The following is a 13,145-nucleotide window of genomic DNA, read 5'->3' as shown; positions in this document are numbered from 1 at the left end:
ATCAAACTTAGAACATATTTGCAAGCCACACGTATCTAATGAAGGAGTAGTATCATCTCAGAGAAGTGTGTTGAGTAAGAAAAGCAATGCCTAACATACAGTATGATTCCAATTTTATAATATTTTTGAAATAAAATTATATGCAGGAAAAATTAGTGGTAGCTAGAGGTGAAAGAAGGAGTAGGGGCAGGAGGGAAGTGGGTGTGGATATAAAAGGACAAGACAAAGAACCTTCTTGGAAGGTTCTTCATGGAAAAGCCATGTATCTTCACGTAGCAAGGTCAACGGACTTCCCACGTGGCTCAGTGGGTAAAGAATCTGCCTCCCAATGCAGAAGACGTAAGAGACGTGGATTCGATCCTTGGGTTGGGAAGATCCCCTGGAGAAGGGCATGGCACCCCACTCCAGTATTCTTGTCTGGAGAATTCCACGGACAGAGGAGCCTGACAGGGTAGAATCCGTAGGGTCGCAAAGAGTGAAACACGACTAAAGCAACTGAGCATGCATGCATGCACATCAATGTCAATATCCCAGCCATGATGTTGTACACATCGCATAAATACCACTGCATTATACCATGCTGTGAATCTACAATAGTTTCAGCTTTTTAAAAAAATCTTAATGATTAACAAGAATGTAAAACTCCCGACGAATACAATTCCATATTGACTGAACTCTCAAATCCCCACTCTTTTCTGCCACCTCTTGCCTCTTGTGTGTCAGATGTTGACTCTTACCAAAGTCACTCCAGCTAAAGAAAACCATCTACACACCACAGCTGAGTCTTCCATACAATCAGGCACCAGGATCTGGGTATTTTACAGAGACCTTCCTGACTGTGCAAACCTCATGACTGACGGAGGCAGGTTCAGTCCAGGACAGGTGCCAGACGTGTCTGAGTTCCTGTGTAGACACCAGCAAATGGGCATGGCTACCTCCACAGGGAAGCAGCAGGTTCTGAGACCAAGGCCACCACTTCCCCATCTCCCTCTGCCTCTGGCTGAGGCAGCACTGAGTACACAAGGGCCTCTGCACTCCGAAAGCAACAGAGCCGCTGTCCTGAGACCAGCAACCACGCAGATCACCTCCTGAGCCCTTAGCGAAAGGATCCTGATTCGGGTCTGAAGTTCCCTCTCTTCTGAGGTGAAAGCCGTAGGCTCCTCCCAATGGGGAAAACACCTTTCCATCTAAAAGACCATGAGAAATGTGGTCCAAGCTAACTGCAGCCGTGAGTCTGTACAAGGAAAAGAAAGATTCACTGACCAGGCATGTGGAATATGCATGGCTAGTCATCTCTAGAAACAATCACATAAAAGAAACTCTGCTGTTTGAAAGAAACGTGTGTGCATGCCTGCATGCTCAGGTGCTCAGTCGTGTCTGACTCTTTGTGACCCCATGGACTGTAGCCCGCCAGGCTCCTCTGTCTATGGGAATCTCCAGGCAAGAAACAGGAGTGGGTTCCCATTTCCTTCTCCAGGGGATCCTCCCAACCCAGGGATCAAACCCACATCCTCTGCATCGTTAGTTGGATTCTCAACCACTGAGCCACTAGGGAAGCGACCATAAAGAACCATAACACTTGTGAAACCAGTGTTTTGTTGTTGTTTTTTCAATCCTCTCTCAATAATGCAAACCCAAGTGCTTCCCAGGTCTCTTCAGCTGACCTGCAAGCACACACAGAGAAGTGGCTGCCCCGGGTCCGGGTGACAAGGGACCAGAAACCCTGCTACTGAGCCAACCTTCTGTTTCTCCTGGACTGATCTGCACAGATAGCCACTATCTTCATCTCAGAAGATGAGTGTTCCAACTGACACAAAGACTTCTTAAAAAAATTCCCAGCCAGAGAAAAACGGATGCACTGTGTGGAGAGTAAGACCTGCTTCTACGGAATCGACTTTCCAGGAAAGCCTAGAAACAGTGCTGTCTGCTGACAATGGCATTTCCTCCTTCCTTAGAGACAACTCATCCCAGCAGGAAAGAAAAGCCAGGAGAGATTGGCTGTATTCACCCACAAAAATAAAAACAGGCTATTAAAGTCCTAGAGGAGAAAACAAGCTGTAATTGTCTACTGGGACAATACAAATTCAGTAATCCAGCATGCACCAGAATTTAATAAGCCATTTTGCTTCAGAATAATTGTTGCATGGGGTTTGATTTAATTAATCACAGCAGGTTTGGAAACAGCCCCCAGGAAGTCAGTGAGATAAACCCTGTGCTGGTGTATGTCAGGGTGCCGCAGACTGACATCTTCAGGCGGCGGCAGGGGTGCTGTGCGCTCTAACCCACCCACTGCCAGCCTTGAAATGCCAGGACATGCGGGCATCCCTGTCTCGTATGAAGGCTTTGGGCGAGCACCCACTCAGGGTGAGCACCTTGGATGAGGGTCAGAGTAGGAACAGACCAGGAAAAGCAGAGAGAAACCCTGCTTCCTCCTACAAGGTGATCGGAAAGGTCTACCATGTTCTCTAAGCCTGAGTATTTTCTCCTAATTTTCAGTCGAGCCACAGGAAGCTCCAACCCACAGCAGGGGAGGACAGCATAGACAGATAGAGCATCTCTACCCGTCTCCAGGGCTCCCCATCCCCGGTGGCAGAAGAATCTAGCCTGATAGAGAGCCCGGAGAAGGTTACCCTACATCGCTGCCCTCCCACCCAGCACAGAGATCTAGGAGGGACGGTGAGGCTGCAGGGAAGGATTAGTGGAGACTGGGAAGGGCCTCCCCTTGGCTGGAACCATGGCTGTGTTTAGGAATGGTCCGTCCTTCCATCTCAATGAGCACCATCATCATCCATGAGCACAAGACACTCTGCCAGGCACATGGCCTTTCAAGAGCTGCATCTGGACACAGGCGGCTCAACCCTGAGCAGAATGGTTGATCCCGATGCTGGTGGGTGAGGACAACTACTGAAAATACAAACTGACTTCCCTCGTTGCCCAGTGGTTAAGGCTCTGCACTTCCACTGCAGTGGGCATGGGTTCAAGCCCTGGTCAGGGAGCTAGGACTGCACATGCCTTGAGGTTAAAAAACGAAGAAAAAAATACGAACAGAATCCCACCAGTCATCCAGATTCCACAAGCTGCAAGTTTACGAGTCAGTCTTCTTCCTCACACCTTGCCATGGCTTTTCATCAAAAAGTGAATCTTCGGAAGAAGCTGCCACTTTCCTTATTCAGAATTCCACAGCTTCATTTCTCAGGGATGCCAGGCGTCTCAACCTGACTTAGGTTCAAGGATACACTGACTCAGCACAGGACGTGTGTGGGCCCCACCCTAGAGACACCACACACACACACACCCCCCGCCAGAGGTCACCGCCAAGAACTGGAGCTGGGCCATAACGGTGAAGTCCCCCATGCTTTTCTGGGAAGTGCAGGACACCATGGTCCTGGCAGAGAGGCCTGAGGATGCAGAGGGGAGATCTAACGCCAGAGCTAGACTCGACTCTATAAAACAAGCAGGCTCTTCAGTAAGACGGGGCCACTCAATCCACTCTGGGGAGTTTAGGTTTGTTTCAGAAAAGTCAAAGGGAGAGAAAGCAGGCCTGGGAGATCTTAGAACAGACCATTTTAAAGAACACTGTTGACTTTTCCCGGTGTATTCTGGGTTATTTCTTAACCTCACATTTTTAAAATTAAAACACAGTTTTAACTTTTCTCATTTAAAAAATCTAATCCTTTTGAATATAACTGAAGCTGTAGATATTCATATATTCCCTCCTCCTTTATTGTTTCAAATGAGGGGTTGGGGGATGTTATTTCAGAAGGATCCATGGAGCATTTAAGCCAGGGCAATTCCTGTGAAGGCCTGTATTTCTAAAGGCTATTCAGCCCGTGGGTAACACCAGTGATAATGTTAAGGCCACACAATGGAGGCTAGTCTTTACCATAATACTGAGCCACTTGTGTGCTGGCCACACAAAAGTCTCCCTAGTGGTAGATTTTCGCTTAGTCCTCGGGCAGCGGAACAAATAGAGTGAATCAATTATTTCTATTTTCAACACAGATTTAAATGTACTCCGGCCAACCGAAAGAGTAAACATCAGCTTCCTATATATCCTGCACAGCAAAAAACAAAACCAAAAACAGAATCTAACTTTTCCACAGAGACAGAACAAATCATAAACCTGAGATATGAATTCTCCTATTTCTTGTTTCTTTCATTGATTTGACCAAACCACCAGGACGGACTCTAGACTAAAAGAAACGAGAAACCCACAGACCTTACACTGGATGGTGGATTTCATCCTGAGAGTACTAACTATGGTCTCCAGCCCCAGGCAAACTGGATTTTAATAACTGGTGGGGATATTTTAGGATAATTGCTGCATGGGGTTTGATTTAATTAATCTCAGCAGGGTTCAAAGAAAGCCCACGGAGTCAACATGAAAAATGTCCTTCAGATGTTCTATTATTACAAGTGGGGTGATTACGTTACCAAAAGGTATAGAGCAGGCTGCAGCTATAAACCGAAACCTAAAGAAACGCCTTCTACATGGTGATAGGTATGCTTGTTCCTCCACAGGAAAGAGGGGGTAGAGCCATCAGCTCAGACTCGATGCAAAGCAGACGCCCATCAACAGTTATTGAATTAACAATGAATGAAGGTTGAAAGAATATGTGTGATGGGGCACAGTATGCAGAACAGTCATATGTTATTTAAGTAAGTGCCAGAAATACACAATTTATAATATGACATTTAGATCAGAGAAGACAGTTCATGTGTAAAGACAGAGATGGAGATGTTTGGTGTGTTCTGGTGTAAAGACCAAGTCTGGAGGTGTTTTGTGTGACTGAAAACAGGTGTCTAGGTACAAATGACAGATTAGGGCACGGTCAGAACCCCGGGGTCGGGGGGGAGCATTCTTACTGGAAAGCACTGCTCCTTCATGAGTTTAGAATCTGGTTATATTCCAAGAAGTCAAGTTCTTCTGTATAGAGGATGGAAGACGGTGTTGGTGCTGGGAAGGCAGGCTGGGGGTGGGGGCCTGTGTGCTCTGCTCACGTAAGACCTCTGCAGTCCTGCCAGGAGGATGCTCAGAGTCAGACTTGGAGATGCACTCAGAATAAGATGGAACCACCAGGAGAGCCCCAAACCAATAGGCCCTCAACACCTAGCAAGTATTCATGGAACAAGCGACAATGGCTCCGCTTTCTCCCCATCCCATCACAAAACCATCAGAGCCTCCCCTCCCCCAGCTGATAAGTACCAGGACCTCTTCTGAGCACCCTGTAAGAATAGACTCGCCCATCCTCATGGCAACCTATGACTGTGGTTCCCAACTTTACTGCCCCTGAACAATCTAACACTATTTGGGGGTGGGAGAAGGCATCAATCTTTCCAAAAGACCCCCAGGTAATTCCAACACCCAAGAAAGTTTGGACCACTCAGTGAAGAGATGAGTACCACCATCTACATTGTTCAGAAAGGCAACTGAAACAAAGAGGTCAAGGCCACCCCAAAGTCACACAGCAGGCAAGCAGCAGAGTTGGGACCTGAACCATTTATCTGATGACCTTGAAACACTAAGAAATCGTGTCAGGGAGCAGTGTTGTAGAAATAGTCTACATCACTAGCGGGGATGAAATGAAGCAGGGTGGGTGAGGGAGTTGTGCGAGTGTACACAGTACAGAAACACAAGGGCGGTGGGCGGCGGATCCCAGAGGGAGGTCTGACCAGGCAGGAATGTGGTCCCGGATCTTTGACGGAGCAATGAAGAGCTGCTGTTTTTCATACATTCTAGAGCGCTGGTTCTCAAGCTAGCATGCAAGAAACTCACCTGGAAGGTGTTAAAATACAGACACACACCCGTGAGTCTCTGAGTCTGGGGGCTTCCAGGGGGAAAGTCCTAGAATTTGCTTTTCTAACGAACCTGGGAGATAGTGACTCAGAACCACTGCTCTGGGCACACAGTGACAGTAATGAACGAAGGGCCCCTCAATTCTGGGGGCCACTCAGAATTGTCTAACGGTCCCTCATCACCAAACTGGGGTCTGTCTCCCCACCTCTTATTCTGTCCCCAGAGGCTGGAATGTCTCCCTCTGTCAGCCCCTTCCCCAACCTGAGCACTCCTGTTCAGCCCAGGCTGTGGTTAGCGCCTCCTCCAGGAAGGCTTCCTGGACCCTAGGCCTCTCATGGACTTCCCTAACCACTCCCTGCAAACTGACCCCTCACCTGCTATGGGTCCCCAGACTTTCACACAGCAGCCTCTCCCCCCTGAAAGTGTTTGAGCCTCCCTGAGGGTAGGGATGTTCCTAGCATCCAGCACAGAAACTCTTGAAGCCACAGAGTCCCAACACCCCAAGTGGACAGGTTTCTACACCTACAGGTCAGTGGTTTTAGGACTCCGACCTACTCTCTCTCTTTACACCTTGTATGTGGTGGTGAGTGACCAGGGCCTGACCCTGTTTAATGTAACTGAGGTGTAACTTTGATACTCCACGACAAGACTGCTTACTGCTCCTGTTATATGAACAGCAATTTCCCTGAAAGCCTGTGATCCCGGTTCTGCTACCAGGAGCAAACCTCCTCCCTGGCCTCCCAACCCCTCTGCTCTGAGAGTAAAATCAGGGCTCCGTCCCCTGCACCTGCCTGGGATGCCAAGCAAAGACCCTGGCTTCCTGTGGGCTGCCTCCCGCCATGGCCACCTTCCAGGCTAGTCATTTCAGACCTGTGTGCTATTTTCTCCAAGGACTGCCTGCCAATCTCTGTAATGGAGCTAATCAGGGAGGGAAAAGGCTGGTCCCTCTCTCTCCCAGATTAGCCATCTGCGGCAAGCCCCAGATGGACAGAGGTCCTCTTAGAGCTCCTCAACTCCATGGCTAAACCACAAGACAGAATGGGGGCCCACTCAGATCTGGCCAGAGAAAATGTCCCAAGTCAGGCACCCGGTCCCTGAAATAACAGCGCTGAGCTTGCAGTGCTTTCATGGTGACATGGAAACAGGCGGAGGCTATTTCTGGCCAAGTAATCAGGTCCTCGAAGGTCCTAGAGAAGGGAGGGAACAGTTCTCTGTCTAGGACACCTGAAGATCACGAGCACAGGCTGAAGCACGGGGCATCACCTGTGACCACAAGCGTTGACATGCCGACCACAGCACATGGCCACAGCCACGTTTGGACTACACCTGTCCATCTGGGGCTTGCCGCAGCTCCTGGCTTCCCCCAGTCAGCAAGCGTACCCCTGGTCCAGGAGGGAGATGAACGAGGGTGACCGGAAACCCCCTAAGGCCCCACGCACCCCTTCGTATCCTCACCTCGGCTCAGCACCAAGAAACTTCTAGCTCGTAAAAAGCCCTGAGGACACTGCTGTGGAGGGAGCTACAAGCTTCAGAGGAGACAGGCTGGAAATGCATGCGTGTGGGTCTCCTGAGCCAGGCAGCCCCATGTTCAAATGTCAGCCTTGACTCGTCCTATGGGGCTACAGCCATGAACCTTGACGCCTTCACCTATGCAAGGGAGCTGTGAACCTAACCTGCTCTTCAGTTACACAGTCCTCATCCAAACCACAGGACACAGACACGTCTCATCAGTTCTCCCAGGGACGCACAGACCCACCCATCTCATTCGGGAACATCAGAGAGAAGTTAATTACATGCAACGTACACCTGAGGGCATCGGGGCTGGATTCTGTCAAGAACGGCAGGTATGGAATGGTTGAGCAACTGTCGGGAGGCAGCACCCTCTAGGTTCCCCGAGGCCTCCTGGAGAAAGAGGTGAACCAGACAGCAGGGAGCGAAGCTGGGAACTGGGGGGCACGGACGGGAGTCCCAGGTCAGTAGGAGAGACCGGTAGGCAGGGCAAGGGCAACAGAGACAGGCTTCCCGTCACCTCTGTTTCATCTGAGATGCAGAGATGAAGGGAACCACGTGAGTACTAATGCCTCTCTCTCTACAAGTGGAAAACGCAATCCAACATTCCAGTTACTAATTCTGAAACCGCCATGGATTGTACAATATGCGTCTAGAAAGCAGAGGTTCCTGCCTGGTGTTCCTGCCTGATGTTCTGGAAAACAAAAAGTACTTCTTTCTAAAACACTTGAATTTATACTTCTGTGTTTTTATGATCCCATGTATGCCATTACGTATCTCAGAAGCAAATATTCTTAAAATATTTAGCTTTCAGACCAAAAAAAAAAAGAGCCCACAGACAATTCCATCCTCAATGAATCCTCCTGATGCCTCTGAGCTCAGGAAAAAGGGGGTGGGGGGGGCAGCGCTCGCTGCTCCACACAGCAGTCTCTGAGAGGCCACCCCGCCAGGCTGTAGAGCCAGGCATGGAGAGTCCTGGCCCAGCAGCCAGCAGGTTGGGCATCTAGGGCCAGCCCTACTGTCCGGCTGCCTCCCTTGGACATGTCATTTTATTTCTCTGGGCCACAGTTTCCTCATCTGTGGAATATAAAGTCCCTTCTAGCCATCGAAGCAGAAAACCTTCCCAAGACTCTGCTTCAGCATCTGCAAAAGAACAAATACTTTCCTACAACTCACAGGAAGGCGAAGGAGATATCCGAACAAGGCTTTAAATTGTACAATGAAATGGAAACAAACTGACTCACAGCATCACAGGGCGCTCAAGGACCCTGAAGCTCTGGCCAGCTAAAGTGAAACTGACCTCTCACTGTAGGGGTGGAGCAGCTGGCAATGGTCTTGGCATGAAGCTTTCTCGAGCTCTCCTGTAGCCAAGGAGGCCAGCACTCCCTTCAGGAAAGCCAGCTGGAAGTCAGTCCAGGCAGCGTCCCCGTCTTTCTGGAGGACGGGAGACAACAGCTTTCCCCCACACGCAGCTCTACAGGTACAGCTATTATGCCCTCAACTGCTATAAAATGCAGACTAAATAAAACACACAAATAATAACCTCATTCCCAAAGCCAAATCCCAACCCATGTCTGAGTTCAAAAGTTGGTGTGGTGAGAAGAGGGGCTGTGGGCCTGGTATTTCACTTCTCCAAGCCTCCCTTTATCCATCTGTAAAATGGGGCTAGGAATGCATCGATGTTACAGGGATGCGAGGAGGATTCATGAGTTATTACTGCATGTACATTCCTCAGAAGGGTGCCTGGCTCCTTTTAAGTGCTCGATAACTGCTACCTAACATTCATATCAACATGAGTATCAACACAGCCAGAGAACTTGTCTACGGATGGTACTACTTCAGCAAGAATACACACACAACCAGGAGAGGCAAGGAGATTCTTGAATCCACAGCAGTCCTGGGGAAGCTGCCACCTCCTCCTGACACTTTCCGACATTCTAAAATAAAGACGTCTGCCAGGTGATGGGGGACCAACTGGAAGAGAAGAAATGGACAGAGGGACGGCAGTGCAGGAGAAAACTCAGCAACCAGAAGAACCGAAACAAGCTGTGCACTGGAGGCGGGGAAACCACAGGGAGAAACAGGTAAAAGGCAGGTAAAAGACACAGGAGCTTAAGCAGAAAGACAGACCGGCAGCCTGGTGGCAGGAGAATGGCTGATCTGGGGACCAAGGCAGGTGGGTGAAGATGAGAATGCTGGGTAAGAAACAGTCACATAAAATTCTAAAGGGTGGGGGAGGGGCAGAGGGCAAGGTTCAGAACAGGGAGGCACAGACAACAGGTCCCGGGGACACTGCATTGAGGAAGCCTGGTAGAAGGGGGACACAGAAAGGTAGCGTTCGTTAGGAGGTTGGGGGGGCGGGGTGTGGAAAAAAAAGGTAACGTTTCTGTGCCTGCTAGAGAAGGCGCGCACAGAACTTGGGGACTTGGCAGGGATAACAGGGTAGAAAACACAGGCACGGAAAAAGAGATGAGACGCGGGAGCACGGCGGGACACACGAATTTAGACGGCCTTGGTAACAAGTGCTAAATAAACTCAAGTTATTCTACTCATCGACAAGACTGTCCAGTGCTGGGAAGCAACTGACCGAAAGAGTTTTGAGAGTTTTGTTTGTCTGCTTGGTTGGTTTGGCTCTTTTCCCGCACCTGGAGGGATTGGGGGAGGGCATTGATCGGGCTCTGAGACAGTACAGCCAGATGGTGGCCGTCCGCTCAGGTCACCCGAGTTCCCCAAACGTGGGCGCAGCACTGGTCTGTAACCCCGGGGGCTGGGGTGCCGACAACCCCCACCACGCCGACCACAAGTGGAAGGAAAACGGCCCTGGAGCCCACCCTCCAGCTCGGGATCCCGCCGTCTCTCTCGGGAGATGAGGCCCGGGGCACCAGGGAGCGAAGTTCTCCAGCGCATCCCCTGGGCGGCGCGGCCGCCCCGCGCCTTTGTCCCTCCCGCAGCCCGCGGCGGGTCAAGTCCTGAGGGTCCCCGGGCGCGCGGGGCTGGAGTCCCACGGTCCGGGGCCGCCCGGCCGCGCAGCAAACGCACTGAGCGAACCTCACGCCCAGGCTGCAGGGCCGGCGTTGGGGTACCTCCGCTCCTGGACTCGGGCTCCCTGTGGACACCCAGGCACCGACGCTGCAGACCGCCGGCCCAGCGCCCCGTGCCCCAGCGCAGCCTCACCTACAGCGGCCCCGCTCGCAGGAGCCTCCGAAGTCGGCCGATCCTAGAGGTCCTGGCGACTTAGGATCGGTCCTGCCTGGCCCCGCGAAGCTCTGAGCACGCCGGAGCCGCAGAGAAGCCTCAGCTCTGGCGAATCGACTTTGAGCTGGCGGGCTCGGATGCAGCGCGACGAGCGCGGGGCGGAGCACACCAGCCTCCGCCTCCCTGCCCAGGCCACGCCCCCGAACGGCCACGCCCCCGGCAGGGCTCTCCTTCCGCCCCTGGGCCACGCCACGCCCTTCACTGGCCACGCCCATGCCCGCGCCCCGCCCCTAGTCCGGCTCTCCTTCCACCTCCCCCAGGCCACGCCACGCCTGTCCCCTGGCCACTGCCTAGGCTCGGCTCTGCCACTTGCTTCAGGCCACGCCTCCAGTTTGGCCCCTAGACACCCCCCCCAGCCCCACCCCTATCGCAGGCTACCTTGGCAGCAGCCCCGCTACCCCCACCATTCTCCCAACCATTCCCAACCCCACCCCCATCTACCACGAGGATATCCCCCCACCGCGTTGGCGGCCCTGCTACACTGCCCCCAGACCCTAGCTCCTCTTCTCCTCAGCTACATGCCTCAGCCCGGCTCCCTTCCATCCGCAGCCAACGACTCCCCCCATACCAGCACCCCCCAGCCCGGCCCCCCTAAGCTCGGCCCCACCCCTACCCCAAGAACTCCCCAGCCTCGCCTGGGGCCGGGGGAGCGAGGAACATTTGCTCCTCCCCACCAGGGCCACTGCGCCTCCCAGCCCCCTGGCCCCATCTCTGTAGGCCAAGGCGCCCTGGCTGCCCTTTTCGAGGGGCGGGTGTTGGGGAGAAAACCCAGAATGAAGACTTTTAAACCTACCCACCCTCCAGGACGCACAGCAGGTCTTCCGTGGGCTGTGTGGGTGAACCATTCAGGTTTCACCTCCCTGGTGGCTCAAGGCTTAATCACTAATTCACGCGAAAACCACAGAGGCAAAGGCAGCCCTCCAGCGCTAAGATCTGGGCCTTAAAACTTACATGATTGTTTCCTGATGTGCACCTAATGGAATTCATAAAATAAACATGTTCTTTTAAAAACTGCCATCTTTTAGATGATTCATTTCAGTGGTTCTGTGTGCCAGCACTATTATTATAAACATGTGTTACTTTTATAATCAAAGAAGAACAACCACCTCTATTAAAAAACTAAAGAACATATAAATATATTAAATTTCGAATGTGTGTGTTGTTCTTCGTCACTCAGTGGTGTCTGACTCTTTGCAACCTCATGGACTGTATAGCCTGCCAGGCTCTTCTATCCATGAGGATTCTCCAGTCAAGAATACTGGAGTGGGTTGCCACGCCCTCCTCCAGGGGATCTTCCAGACCCAGGGATGCAACCCAGGTTTCCCACATTGCAGGCAGATTCTTTACTGTCAAAATTAATTCTATGTATGCTTTCTTGAAGAGTGAAAAACTATTCTGTGTGATACTCAAATGGTGGCTACATGTCCTTATGCATTTGTCAAAACCAGAATATACAGCACAAGGAGTGAACCCTTATGTAAACTCTTTCATCATAATCTATCAACCAATGTGCCACACTGAGGCAAAATGTGGGTAACAGGAGAAACTCGAGGGGAGGAGCTGAGGGAATCTATGCCAACTCTCCTTTCCTCTCATTCTTTCTGTAAACTAAAAAAAACAGCCCATTAATTAATGCACAGGCCTCCCTGGTAGCTCAGCTGGTAAAGCATCGGACTACAATGCAAGAGACTGCAGTTCAACTTCTTGGTCAGGAAGATCCCCTGGAGAAGGGATACGCTACCCACTCCAGTATTCATGAGCTTCCCTGGTGGCTCAGAGGTAAAGAATCTGCTTGCAATGTGGGAGACCTAGGTTCGATCCCTGGGCCCCTGGAGAAGAGCGTGGCAACCCTCTCCTTCTTGCCTGGAGAATCCCCATGGACAGAGGGAGCCAGTCCATGGGGTCACAAAGAGTCGGACACGATTGAGTGACACAGCTCGGCAATTAAAGCACACACACCAAAATATTAATGGTCATTTTCTCTGGGTGGTGGGAATATGAGCAAATCCTTGCTATTGTTTGGATCTTTATTGAAATTCTCCAAATTTTCAACAATGAACACATTTTTTAAAGCAGAAACATATAAACAGGCAATAGAAAATTTTAGAGAGCTCTCATGAAAGGCTAATGTCAAATATTTCATTTTATTTCCTTTTTAAATTTTATTGAAATATAGTTGATTTATAATGTGTTAATTTCTGCTATACAGAAAAGTGATTCTGATACATACATATATATTATTCTCTTTTTAATATTCCTTCCCATTATGGTTTATCACAGAATATTAAATATAGTTTCATGTGCTATACAGTTGCTGTTGTTCAGTCTCTACGTCATGTCTGACCCTTTGCGACACCATGGACTGTGGTCCACTCGGCTCCTCTGTCCATGGGGTTTTCCTGGCAAGAATACTAGAGTGGGTTGCCATTTCCTTTTCCGTATTTTATTTCTACTTTATATAACTTTAACAAAACCTGCAAGAAGCTCTCAAAATTGTTAAAAATGACATCAATTTCAATATTGTTTAAAAAAAGCATATCAAGGACTGAATTGAGTTTTTAAATTAGCTCTTTAGAATTACCAA

At 50.4% G+C, this 13,145-nt stretch overlaps 1 protein-coding gene across 3 annotated transcripts in view; it reads right to left on the bottom strand.

Moving 5' to 3' along the window:
• Positions 1-13,145, bottom strand: part of SPATA13 (spermatogenesis associated 13) — a 289,869-nt gene that overhangs the window by 95,712 nt on the left and 181,012 nt on the right. For 2 of the 3 annotated variants that reach the window (XM_070800274.1, XM_019971494.2), the window contains exon 1: positions 10,481-10,643. The exons of the other annotated variant lie outside the window; for it this stretch is intronic. The gene's annotated coding sequence lies outside the window, so the exon portion shown is untranslated. Of the gene's footprint in view, positions 1-10,480; positions 10,644-13,145 lie in introns of those variants that run through there. 3 annotated transcript variants of the gene reach the window in all.

Source organism: Bos indicus, chromosome 12 (genome assembly GCF_029378745.1).
Source record: "Bos indicus isolate NIAB-ARS_2022 breed Sahiwal x Tharparkar chromosome 12, NIAB-ARS_B.indTharparkar_mat_pri_1.0, whole genome shotgun sequence".
NCBI lineage: Eukaryota > Metazoa > Chordata > Mammalia > Artiodactyla > Bovidae > Bos > Bos indicus.
The sequence above is the reverse complement of the archived record's forward strand: the minus strand, read 5'-3'. Positions and strand labels throughout refer to the sequence as shown.